Genomic DNA, 13812 nt, shown 5'->3' on the forward strand with positions numbered 1-13812 from the left:
GGGTCACAGGCAGACCCCTTTTGTTCCGGGTCGCAGGCAGACTCCCTCGGTTCCGGGTCGCAGGCAGACCCCCTCGGTTCCGGGTCGCAGGCAGACCCCCTCGGTTCCGGGTCGCAGGCAGACCCCCTCGGTTCCGGGTCGCAGGCAGACCCCTCGGTTCCGGGTCGCAGGCAGACCCCCTCGGTTCCGGGTCGCAGGCAGACTCCCTCGGTTCCGGGTCGCAGGCAGACTCCCTCGGTTCCGGATCGCAGGCAGTCTCCCTCGGTTCCGGACTAGACACTGGTGCCGGATACTCTGGACTGCACACTGGTGCCGGATACTCTGGACTGCACACTGTTGCCGGATACTCTGGACTGCACACTGTTGCCGGATACTCTGGACTGCACACTATTGCCGAACTCTCGAGGCTGGGCTGACGCACTGGAAGCCTGATGCGTGGTGCTGGTACTGGAGGTATCAGCCTGGGGACACGCACCTCAGGGCTAGTGCGGGGAGCGGGAACAGGCCGAGTCGGACTGGGTTGACGCACTGGAAGCCTGATGCGTGGTGCTGGTACTGGAGGTATCAGCCTGGGAACACGCACCTCAGGGCTAGTGCGGGGAGCGGGAACAGGCCGAATCGGACTGGGTTGATGCGCTGGACCGTAGAGGCTTACTGGCGGTCTCGAGCGCAGAACTGACATCACTTTTACGGGCTGGATGCCCACTACCCCCTGGCAAATGCGGGGCGCTGGTATAGCGCGTACCGGCCTAAAATACTTGGCCTCGCCACAGTATCCATTACCCCGAAGCACGGGACCTGTCCATTTACTGGTTGCCCAGAAAAGGTATGGGGATTTGGCCTGGGGCTCAAACCTCGCCCAGCCAAACTACCCATATGCCCCCCCCAAAAAAATTATTGGGGCTGCCTCTCGGGCTTAAACGCCAGTCGTGTTCCTCGGTAGCGTTCCCGGTCTTCGCTCCATTTTCTCCATGGGCCCTCTCCGGCCATAATCTGTTCCCATGTCCATTTCTCCCGTTGGTCCAACTTAAATTCCCCTTGCTCCTCAAAGTCCACCTGTTGCTCCTTCCTCCGCTGCTTGGTCCGTTTGTGGTGGGAGATTCTGTCACAGTTGTCGTCTGGAATGGAGGACCAAAACGCAGCAGGAATGTGGATACTCATCTTGATATTTATTTTAAATAACGAGAACACACAACAACAACAAAAAAGAAACGCACGAACAACAAAACAGTCTTGTCAGGCTCACACAGGCAAAACAAGAAACAATCTCCCACAAACACTATACCAAACAATTACCCATATATAGGACTCTCAGAGGCAGCGAGAAACACCTGCCTCCAATTGAGAGTCCAGCACCCAAACCTAAACATAGAAAACCTAAACTAGACAACATGCAGAAATACAACCTAGAACAACTAACCTAGAACATACATCCAAAACCCAGGAACACATAAATCAAACACCCCTCTCTAACACACACAAAACCCCCACCATACAAAACAAACATCCCTCTGCCACGTCCTGACCAAAATACTAAACAACTACTCCCTCTGCTGGTCAGGGCGTGACATCTTCCAACACGACCTCTAACCTCTATGTCTCTCTGTTTAACCCTGTCGATAATGTGTTATTTCACACTTAAAAGCTACGGCCCTGAAGATCAAGAATGAGTCCTAAAAGGCACCATTTCCCTAGATACTGTATAGTGCTCTACTTTTGACCAGAGCCCTATGGGCCTTGGTCAAAAGTAGTGCACTAAATAGGGAATAGGCTGCAATTTGGAGTGTAGAACAAATCTATAGCCACAATAGTATTAAATGAATAGGTTTTATTCGTCAAGGCAAGGACTGGGTAGTTTATAACGTTATCACTCTTTTAGCAGAAGAAAATAAATAATATGAGCAGTTATTGGTCAAATCAATACTAGCATTTAGTCAGGAGAATTACTGTTAATGGAACTAATCTCTTTCATCTATCATGTTGTTTATTCCCAGTTAGCTGTGAATAGAGACAGAGACGTTGCGAAAACAGAGAGAGATACAGACAGAGATAGATGTTGTGAATAGAGACAGACAGAGACAGAGATGTTGTGAAAACAGAGAGAGATACAGACAGAGATAGATGTTGTGAATAGAGACAGACAGAGACAGAGATGTTGTGAAAACAGAGAGAGATACAGACAGAGATAGATGTTGTGAATAGAGACAGACAGAGACAGAGATGTTGTGAAAACAGAGAGAGATACAGACATTGATAGATGTTGTGAATAGAGACAGACAGAGACAGAGATGTTGTGAAAACAGAGAGAGATACAGACAGAGATAGATGTTGTGAATAGAGACAGACAGAGACAGAGATGTTGTGAAAACAGAGAGAGATACAGACAGAGATAGATGTTGTGAATAGAGACAGACAGAGACAGAGATGTTGTGAAAACAGAGAGAGATACAGACATTGATAGATGTTGTGAATAGAGACAGACAGAGACAGAGATGTTGTGAAAACAGAGAGAGATACAGACAGAGATAGATGTTGTGAATAGAGAGAGAGACAGAGATATGTAGTGAATAGAGAGAGAGACAGAGACATGTAGTGAATAGAGAGAGAGACAGAGATATGTAGTGAATAGAGAGAGAGACAGAGACATGTAGTGAATAGAGATACAGACAGAGACATGTAGTGAATAGAGAGAGAGACAGAGATATGTAGTAAATAGAGAGAGAGACAGATATGTAGTGAATAGAGAGACAGACAGAGATATGTAGTGAATAGAGATACAGACAGAGATATGTAGTGAATAGAGAGAGAGACAGAGATATGTAGTAAATAGAGAGAGACAGAGATATGTAGTGAATAGAGAGAGAGACAGAGATATGTAGTGAATAGAGATACAGAGAAATGGCCAGGGAGATGCTAACAAAATTTAAAAAAGAGGACACTCTCTCTCTTTCTCCATCGGTCTCAATCCCTCTTCTCTCCTTCCTCGTCTGTCTTCCCCCTCTCCTCCTGCTCTCAGTGGATATATGTATGTCAGAGACACCATAACACCATCAAACTAATGACACAACACCATTCTCTGTCTGCTGCCCTGCCATTCAAACACCATAACACAGTCAAACTAATGACACAACACCATTCTCTGTCTGCTGCCCTGCCATTCAAACACCATAACACAGTCAAACTAATGACACAACACCATTCTCTGTCTGCTGCCCTGCCATTCAAACACCATAACACAGTCAAACTAATGACGACACCATTCTCTGTCTGCTGCCCTGCCATTCAAACACCATAACACAGTCAAACTAATGACACAACACCATTCTCTGTCTGCTGCCCTGCCATTCAAACACCATAACACAGTCAAACTAATGACACAACACCATTCTCTGTCTGCTGCCCTGCCATTCAAACACCATAACACAGTCAAACTAATGACACAACACCATTCTCTGTCTGCTGCCCTGCCATTCAAACACCATAACACAGTCAAACTAATGACGACACCATTCTCTGTCTGCTGCCCTGCCATTCAAACACCATAACACAGTCAAACTAATGACACAACACCATTCTCTGTCTGCTGCCCTGCCATTCAAACACCATAACACAGTCAAACTAATGACAACACCATTCTCTGTCTGCTGCCCTGCCATTCAAACACCATAACACAGTCAAACTAATGACACAACACCATTCTCTGTCTGCTGCCCTGCCATTCAAACACCATAACACAGTCAAACTAATGACACAACACCATTCTCTGTCTGCTGCCCTGCCATTCAAACACCATAACACAGTCAAACTAATGACAACACCATTCTCTGTCTGCAGCCCTGCCATTCAAACACCATAACACAGTCAAACTAATGACACAACACCATTCTCTGTCTGCTGCCCTGCCATTCAAACACCATAACACAGTCAAACTAATGACAACACCATTCTCTGTCTGCTGCCCTGCCATTCAAACACCATAACACAGTCAAACTAATGACAACACCATTCTCTGTCTGCTGCCCTGCCATTCAAACACCATAACACAGTCAAACTAATGACAACACCATTCTCTGTCTGCAGCCCTGCCATTCAAACACCATATCACAGTCAAACTAATGAAACACCATTCTCTGTCTGCTGCCCTGCCATTCAAACACCATAACACAGTCAGGGGATAATCGCAACAAACAACTGTTGATGTTGGGAAAATCAACAGGCACATTGTCTTCTTAACTCAGTCACGTTGTTGTTTTTTCAAATCCCTGATTGCCCCTTTAACCCTCCAAACAGCCCACGGCTACAGAGATGTCTGTAAATTAACCTCCACTTGCGTCATGAGAGCAGAAACATCTGGGCTATGAGTGAATGTGAGTGAGAGAATAGCGAACATAGCCTTGCTATTGAGAAAGGCTGCCGAAGGCAGACCTGGCTCTCAAGAGAAGACAGGCTATGTGCACACTGCCCAAAAAATGAGGTGGAAACTGAGCTGTACTTCCTAACCTCCTGCCCAATGTATGACTATATTAGAGACACATATTTCCCTCAGATTACACAAATCCAATTTTGATAAACTCCCATATCTATTGGGTGAAATACCACAGTGTTCCATCACAGCAGCAAGATGTGTGACCTGTTGAAACACACACGTCTGTCCGTATGCACAGTTTGCCCTTTCCTGTATAGGCTTGCAGTCTGGCCTGTGTGGGAGACAAACGGCCTGTGTGTGTTTTACATGTTAGTCATTTAGCAGACGCTCTTATCCAGAGAGACTTACAGTAGTGAGTGGATACGTGTTCATACTGGTCCCTGGTCTGAGACCGGCCACCCAAACAGCTGGTGAGACCGGCCACCCAAAAAGCTGGTGAGACCGGCCACCCAAACAGCTGGTGAGACCGGCCACCCAAACAGCTGGTGAGACCGGCCACCCAAACAGCTGGTGAGACCGGCCACCCAAACAGCTGGTGAGACCGGCCACCCAAACAGCTGGTGAGACCGGCCACCCAAACAGCTGGTGAGACCGGCCACCCAAACAGCTGGTGAGACCGGCCACCCAAACAGCTAGTGAGACCGGCCACCCAAACAGCTGGTGAGACTGTGGCTTTGCACAACCAAAGAATTTCTGCACAAACTGTCAGAAACCATCTCGGGGAATCTCGTCTGCGTGCTCGTCATCCTTGTTACGTTCCCCAACATGAAAACCAAAAAGTGTTGCTCGAACAGAAAAGGGAACTAACAGAGTCACTGACCAACAACCCAAATGAAACAGGTGGGTTTTAGGAGGGGTTCTGAAAGACACTCGTGGAGGTGTCCACTGAGAGTTGACTAGCAACAACAACTGGTTAAATCAATGTGCTCTACGTGCTAACGAGCTATACGTGGGAAAGTCCAGCCTCAAAACAGAAATGGAAAAAAACTAAAGCTGTAACATCCAGGGTCTTAACAGCATCATTACTGACTTCAGTGGACAAATGCCCTGATGGCCACTGGCTCGCTGGAGAAGACTGCTCTTCACGGATTAATCTCGGTTTCAACTGTACCGGGCAGATGTATGGCTGAGCAGTTTGCTGATGTGAACACAGTGCCCCGTGGTGGCGGTGGGGTTATGGTATGGGCAGGCATAAACTACAGACAACAAACACAATTTATCAACGGCACTTTGAATGCACAGAGACACCATGACAGCATCCTGAGGCCCGTTGTCGTGCCATTCATCATTTAACCTTTATTTAACTAGGCAAGTCAGTTAACCTGTTAGGGCTAGGGGGCAGTATTGACACGGCCGGATAAAAAACGTACCCGATTTAATCTGGTTACTACTCCTGCCCAGTAACTAGAATATGCGTATAATTATTGGCTTTGGATAGAAAACACCCTAAAGTTTCTAAAACTGTTTGAATGGTGTCTGTGAGTATAACAGAACTCATATGGCAGGCCAAAACCTGAGAAGATTCCATGCAGGAAGTGGCCTGTCTGACAAATTGTGTTTCATCTTGGCTCTTTTTATTGAAGACTGAGGATCTTTGCAATAACGTGACACTTCCTACGGCTCCCATAGGCTCTCAGAGCCCGGGAAAAAGCTGAATGATATCGAGGCAGCCTTTGGCTGAAACACATTATCGCTTTTGGCAAGTGGCCGATCAGAGTACTATGGGCTTAGGCGCGTGCCCGAGTCGACCGAATGCTTTATTTTCTTTCGTCTGTTTACCTAAACGCAGATTCCCGGTCGGAATATTATCGCTTTTTTATGAGAAAAATGGCATAAAAATTGATTTTAAACAGCGGTTGACATGCTTCGAAGTACGATAATGGAATATTTAGAATTTCTTTGTCACGAATTGCGCCATGCTCGTCACCCTTATTTACCCTTTCGGATAGTGTCTTGAACGCACGAACAAAACGCCGCTGTTTGAATATAACTATGGATTATTTTGAACCAAACCAACATTTGTTATTGAAGTAGAAGTCCTGGGAGTGTATTCTGACAAAGACAGCAAAGGTAATAACATTTTTCTTATAGTAAATCTGACTTTGATGAGTGCTAAACTTGCTGGGTGTCTAAATAGCTAGCCCTGTGATGCCGGGCTATCTACTGAGAATATTGCAAAATGTGCTTACACCGAAAAGCTATTTTAAAATCGGACATATCGAGTGCATAGAGGAGTTCTGTATCTATAATTCTTAAAATAATTGTTATGCTTTTTGTGAACGTTTATCGTGAGTAATTTAGTAAATTCACCGGCAGTGTTCGGTGGGAATGCTAGTCACATGCTAGTCACATGCTAATGTAAAAAGCTGTTTTTTGATGTAAATATCAACTTGATTGAACAAAACATGCATGTATTGTATAACATAATGTCCTAGGGTTGTCATCTGATGAAGATCATCAAAGGTTAGTGCTACATTTAGCTGTGGTTTGGGTTTATGTGACATTATATGCTAGCTTGAAAAATGGGTGTCTGATTATTTCTAGCTAGGTACTCTGCTGACATAATCTAATGTTTTGTTTTCGTTGTAAAGCCTTTTTGAAATCGGACAGTGTGGTTAGATTAACGAGAGTCTTATCTTTAAAATGGTGTAAAATAGTCATATGTTTGAGAAATTGCAAGCGTCCCACCTAGCCCATAGAGGTTAAGAACAAATTCTTATTTACAATGACGGCCTAGGAACAGTGGGTTAACTGCCTTGTTCAGGAGCAGAGCAACAGATTTTTACCTTGTCAGCTCTGGGATTCAATCTTGCAACCTTTCGGTTACTGGCCCAACGCTCTAACCACTAGGCTACCTGCCTCTCTAACCACTAGGCTACCTGTCACCCCAATGCACGGCCCCATGTCGCAAGGATCTGTGCACAATTCCTGGAAGCTGAAAATGTCCAAGTTCTTCCATGGCCTGCATACTTACAAGACATGCCACCCATTGAGCATGTTTGGGATGCACTGGATTGACGTGTACGACAGTGTGTTCTAGTTCCCGCCAATATCCAGCAACTTCACACAGCCATTGAAGAGGTGTGGGACAACATTCCACTGGCCACAATCAACAACCTGATCAACTCTATGTGAAGGAGATGTGTCACGCTGCATGAGGCAAATGGTGGTCACACCAGATACTGACTGGTTTTCTGATCCACACCCTTACCTTCAACATGCAATCATTTCCAACATGTTACTGAGTTATAGTTCAGGAAATCCATGTATTAGGGCCTAATTAATTTATTTCAAGTGACTGATTTCCTTATATGAACTGTAACTCAGTAAAATCTTGGAAATTGTTGCATGTTGCCTTTACATTGTGTGTGTGTGTGTGTGTGTGTGTGTGTGTGTGTGTGTGTGTGTGTGTGTGTGTGTGTGTGTGTGTGTGTGTGTGTGTGTGTGTGTGTGTGTGTGTGTGTGTGTGTGTGTGTGTGTGTGTGTGTGTGTGTTTCCTGAAGAAGTCATTTCTCCATCTCTCTTTACAGATAACTCCTCATGTTATTTCCCTGTGGCTCAGTTGGTAGAGCATGGTGTGTGCAACGCCAGGGTTGTGGGTTCGATTCCCACGGGGGGCCAGTACAACAACAAAAAATGCATGAAATGAAAATGAAATGTATGTATTCACTACTGTAAGTCGCTCTGGATAAGAGCATCTGCTAAATGACTAAAATGTAATTTGGATTCAAACATTAAATAAAACAGGATCATGTCAGACAGAAAAAGACCCTAAAACACACACAGACACTCACACAGACACACAGACACATACACACAGCCACTAATCCAGACACACTGGATACAACACACAGACAACAGCAGATTGACCACCAACACACTTTCCTGCAAGCATGAACTTACCAACTGTTGTGGGTTCTGTACTCAGACAGAACCTCTCTCCACCCTCCCCCATATTTTGCTCTCTCTCCATGTCTCTCCCTCTCTATCCTCCCCCCCCTCTCTCTCTCTCTCTCTATGAAAGGTAGAATGTGTCAGTCAGGAGGCCAGTATAAATGTCTAAATATAGTGTATTCCCTATGTAGTAAGCTATATAGAGAATAGAGGGGTCATTTGGGATGCACAATTTCTCTCCACCCTCTCTCTCTCTCTCTCTCTCTCTCTCTTTCTCCCTCTCCACCCTCCCCCCTCTCACACTCTCTCCCTCTCCACCCTCCCTCTTTCTCTCTCTCCACCTTCTCTCTTTCTCCCTCTCCACCCCCCTCTCTCTCTCCCTCTCTACCCTCCCCCTCTCTCTCTCTCTCTCTCTCTCCCTCTCCACCCTCCCCCTCTCTCTCTCTCTCTCTCTCTCTCTCTCCACCCTCCCCCTCTCTCTCTCTCTCCACCCTCCCTCTCTATCTCTCCCTCTCCTCTCTTAGTCTCTCCATCTCTCCTCCATCTCCCTTTCCCTTTAAAACAAACAGGTAAAGAGTGCCCCTATGTGGCCAACTAAGGAACTAACACTATTCTCATCTTAGCCCCAGCTTTCTCTTTTTTGGGGGTGGGGGGTTATCTAGTCAGTTGTACAACTGAATGGCTTCAACTGAAATGTGTCTTCCGTATTTAACCCCTCTGAATCAGAGAGGTGTGGGGGGCTGTCATAATCGACATCCACGTCTTCAGCACCCGGGGGAACAGTGGGTTACTGCCTTGTTCAGGTGCAGAACGACACATTTGTACCTTGTGAGCTCGGGCATTCGATCCAGAAACCTTTCGGTTACTGGCACAAGCTCTAACCACTAGGCTACCTGCTGCTTCAAGCTATTTCATTAAAACGTCTGGAAAAAATGTACATAAAACCGATACAATTCCATTGTTATTCTGACACCAGGGCCCATATTAATAAAGCATCTCAGAGTAGGAGAGCTGATCTGGGATCAGGTCCCATCTGTCCATATAGTCTTATTCATTATGAACTAAAAGGCAACACTGATCCTACTCTGAACCATCTCATGGTCTATCCACACATTAATAATGTCAAATGAGAATGAGATAGAGGGATATCCTGAGGTGTAAAAATACAGTCTAGACAGCCAGCTATATAATATTTCATTACTGAACAGGTAGAGCCTTTAAAGCTGCAATATGTACCTTTTTGGGGTGACCCGACCAAACCCACATAGAAATGTGAGTTATAGATCTGTCCTTCTCATTGAAAAGCGAGTATAAGAAGTGGTAGATATTTTCTATGCGCACTATTTCTATGCCTCCTGTTAACTTTCCTTCTTGTGCGTTTTCCTTTGGGTTTTGTACACCAGCTTCAAACAGCTGAAAATACAATATTTGGGGCTATTGAAAATATATCTCACAGTGGTTTAGATGGTACAATGATCTCTACACTCTGGCTGCTTGTTCTGTCTGATAAATGTGAAATTTGTTAGAATCTTAGAATTTTAGCATCCAGGAAATGAGGGAATAATTTCCGCATATTGCACCTTTAACTATCACTATACGAGCAATAAGGTGAGAGACAGCAGAAGGACAAGATATTATTGAAATGCTCTGGAGATTATGGAGATTAGTTCTTCTTGTTCTACTACGATCTGCTTTCTCTCCTCTTTCTCCCTCTCTCTACCTCACCTTTTCTCCCTCTCTCCCTCACCCTTTCTCCCTCCCTCTCTCTATTTCTCTCTCTCTCCCTATTTCTCTCTCTCCCTCTCTCCCAATCTCTTCTCTGTCTCCATGCATTTCTTTCACTTTTAGATTTGTTTGTTTTTGGTTCAAGCAGACAAATGGAGGTAAAGTTGGAAAACCCAACTAGAAAGAAGAGTTGCGGGCAGACCGATCACAGATGACAAGAAGTAGAGAGAAAATTAAATAAATGAGGTTCCTTGAGAGAGAGAGAGAGAGAGAGAGAGAGAGAGGTCAGACAAGACTCTACAAAGTTTTCATGGTGAAAATGGATAAGGAAAGTGGGAAGGGACAAAGAGGACAAGGGATGAGAGTTGGTGGCAGTGATGGGAGAGGAGAGGAGAGAAAGAGCTGGGAGACACCTGTTGACTAGAAAACACTGACTGACTGACTGACTGACTGACTGGCTGACTGGTTGATTGACTGGCCAACTGGCTGATTGACTGGCTGACTGAATGCCTGACTGGTTGATTGATTGGCTGAATGACTGGCTGAATGACTGGCTGACTGGATGGTGTGTCATGATAGAAGTAGTTGTGAACAGCTACATTCTGGTTTAGACAGAACAGGTTCACAACATGTTGTCTGTGTCCCAATTGGCACACTATTCCCTATATACTGCACACTCCAGTGTGGTATGTCAGAGGGTTTATCCCATCCTTCGTAGTGCAGTGCATACGTATATACAGTACCAATCAAAAGTTTGGACACACCTACTCATTCAAGGGTTTTTCTTTATTTCTACATTGTAGAATAATAGTGAAGACATCAAAACTATAAAATAACACATATGGAATCATGTACTGTAGTAACCAAAAAAAAGTGTTAAACAAATCAAAATATATTTTATATATTTCAAAGTAGCCACCCTTTGCCTTGATGACAGCTTTGCACACTCTTGGCATTCTCTCAACTAGATTCATGAGGAATGCTTTTTCAACAGTTTTGAAGGAGTTCCCACATATGCTGAGCACTTGTTGACTGCTTTTCCTTCACTCTGCAGTCCAAGTCACCCCAAACCATCTCAATTGGGTTGAGGTCAGGTGATTTTGGAGGTCAGGTCATCTGATGCAGCACTCCATCACTCTCCTTCTTGGTCAAATAGCCCTTACACAGCCTGGAGGTGTGTTGGGTCATTGTCCTGTTGAAAAACAAATGATAGTCCCACTAAGCGCAAACCAGATGGGATGGCGTATCGCTGCAGAATGCTGTGATGGCCATGCTGGTTAAGTGTGCCTTGAATTCTAAATAAATCACCCCCACACAATCACACCTCCTCCTCCATGCTTCACGGTGGGAACCACAAGTGCGGAGATCCGTTCACCTACTCTGCGTCTCACAAAGACACGGTGGTTGGAACCCAAAATCTCAAATTTGGACTCATCAGACCAAAGGACAGATTTCCACCAGTCTAATGTCCATTGCTCGCATTTCTTGGCCCAAGCAAATCTCTTCTTATTGGTGTCTTTTAGTAGTGATTTCTTGGGCATCCTCTCTTCCACCTCTGCCTACGCTCTTCCTCCTCCATCTCCTCTCTTCCTCCTCCCCTTCCTCTCCTCTCCGCCTCCTCTCCACCACCTCTGCCTCCACTCTTCCGCCTCCTTTCTTCCTCCTCCGCCTCCTCTCTTCCTCCTCCGCTTCCTCCTCTCGTCCTCTGCCTCCTCTCGTCCTCTGCCTCCTCATCCTCTCTTCCCCCTCCTCCGCCTCCTCTCTTCCTCCTCCGCCTCCTCTCTTCCTCCTCCACCTCTTCTCTTCCTCCTCCGCTTCCTCTCCTCCTCCGCTTCCTCTCCTCCTCCGCTTCCTCTTCTCTAGTCAACTGCCTCCTCTCTTCCTCTCCTCTCGTCCTCTGCCTCCTCTTGTCCTCTGCCTCCTCGTCTCCTCTCCTCCTCCTCTCTTCCCCCTCCTCCACCTCCTCTCCTCTCCTCCGCCTCCTCCTCTCCTCTCCTCTGCGTCCTCTCCTCTTCACAGTAAAACTATTTAATTGCTAACTTGAATGTGTGTATTTTGGGGATTTGTCTAAAATACCAAATATTCTGCCCACCATAACTTTGCTCTTATTTTATAGAATTGATTTTATATTTCACACAAAGAATAGAATTTGATACACAGATACACAGTAGCTTGATAGAGGACCATGGGTCAAGCCCAGTCAGAGGCTGGTCCGGGGAGATGAAGGACCCTGGGTCAAGCCCAGTCAGAGGCTGGTTCAGGAAGATGGAGGACCCTGGGTCAAGCCCAGTCAGAGGCTTGTTCAGGGAGATGGAGGACCCTGGGTCAAGCCCAGTCAGAGGCTGGTTCAGGGAGGTAGCACTATATGCTAAGTTGGAACACTGACTGCAGTTATATGCGCATGTAGGCTACAGGATACACAGGTCAACGTGCAGTAGTCTGTAGAGGATACACAGGTCAACATGCAGTAGTCTGTAGAGGATACACAGGTCAACATGCAGTAGGCTGTCTGGAGGATACACAGGTCAACATGCAGTAGGCTGTCTGGAGGATACACAGGTCAACATGTAGTAGTCTGTCTAGAGGATACACAGGTCAACATGCAGTAGTCTGTCTAGAGGATACACAGGTCAACATGCAGTAGTCTGTAGAGGATACACAGGTCAACATGCAGTAGTCTGTAGAGGATACACAGGTCAACATGCAGTAGTCTGTAGAGGATACACAGGTCAACATGCAGTAGTCTGTAGAGGATACACAGGTCAACATGCAGTAGGCTGTCTGGAGGATACACAGGTCAACATGCAGTAGTCTGTCTGGAGGATACACGGGTCAAAATGCAGTAGTCTGTCTAGAGGATACAAAAGTCAACATGCAGTAGTCTGTTTAGAGGATACACAGGTCAACATGCAGTAGTCTGTAGAGGATACACAGGTCAACATGCAGTAGTCTGTCTAGAGGATACATAGGTCAACATGCAGTAGTCTGTAGAGGATACACAGGTCAACATGCAGTAGTCTGTAGAGGATACACAGGTCAACATGCAGTAGTCTGTAGAGGATACACAGGTCAACATGCAGTAGTCTGTCTAGAGGATACACAGGTCAACATGCAGTAGTCTGTAGAGGATACACAGGTCAACATGCAGTAGTCTGTCTGGAGGATACACAGGTCAACATGCAGTAGTCTGTAGAGGATACATATGTAGCCAAACGTAGCTGCTGCTCATGTCGGTATCTGTACTGATGGCACAAAAGCCATGACAGGAGACATAGTGGAGTGGTAACGCGCGTGCAAGCAGTTACTCCCGACGCCACTTGGGTACAATGCAGCATCCACCGAGAGGCTCTTGCTGCCAAGGGAATGCCTGACAGCTTGAAAGACGTTTTGGACACTACAATAAAAATGGTTAACTTTGTTAACCTCTATGGGCTAGGTGGGACGCTTGCGTCCCACCTACGTAACAGCCACTGGCAGCCTGTGGCGCGATTTTCAAAACCTTAAAAATCCTATTACTTCAATTTCTCAAACATATGACTATTTTACAGCTATTTAAAGACAAGACTCTCGTTAATCTAACCACACTGTCCGATTTCAAAAAGGCTTTACAACGAAAGCAAAACATTAGATTATGTCAGCAGAGTACCAAGCCAGAAATAATCAGACACCCATTTTTCAAGCCAGCATATAATGTCACCAAAACCCAGAAGACAGCTAAATGCAGCACTCACCTTTGATGATCTTCATCAGATGACAACCCTAGGACA

This window comes from Salmo salar, chromosome 08, assembly GCF_965601325.2.
Source record: "Salmo salar chromosome 08, fSalSal1, whole genome shotgun sequence".
Classification (NCBI taxonomy): domain Eukaryota; kingdom Metazoa; phylum Chordata; class Actinopteri; order Salmoniformes; family Salmonidae; genus Salmo; species Salmo salar.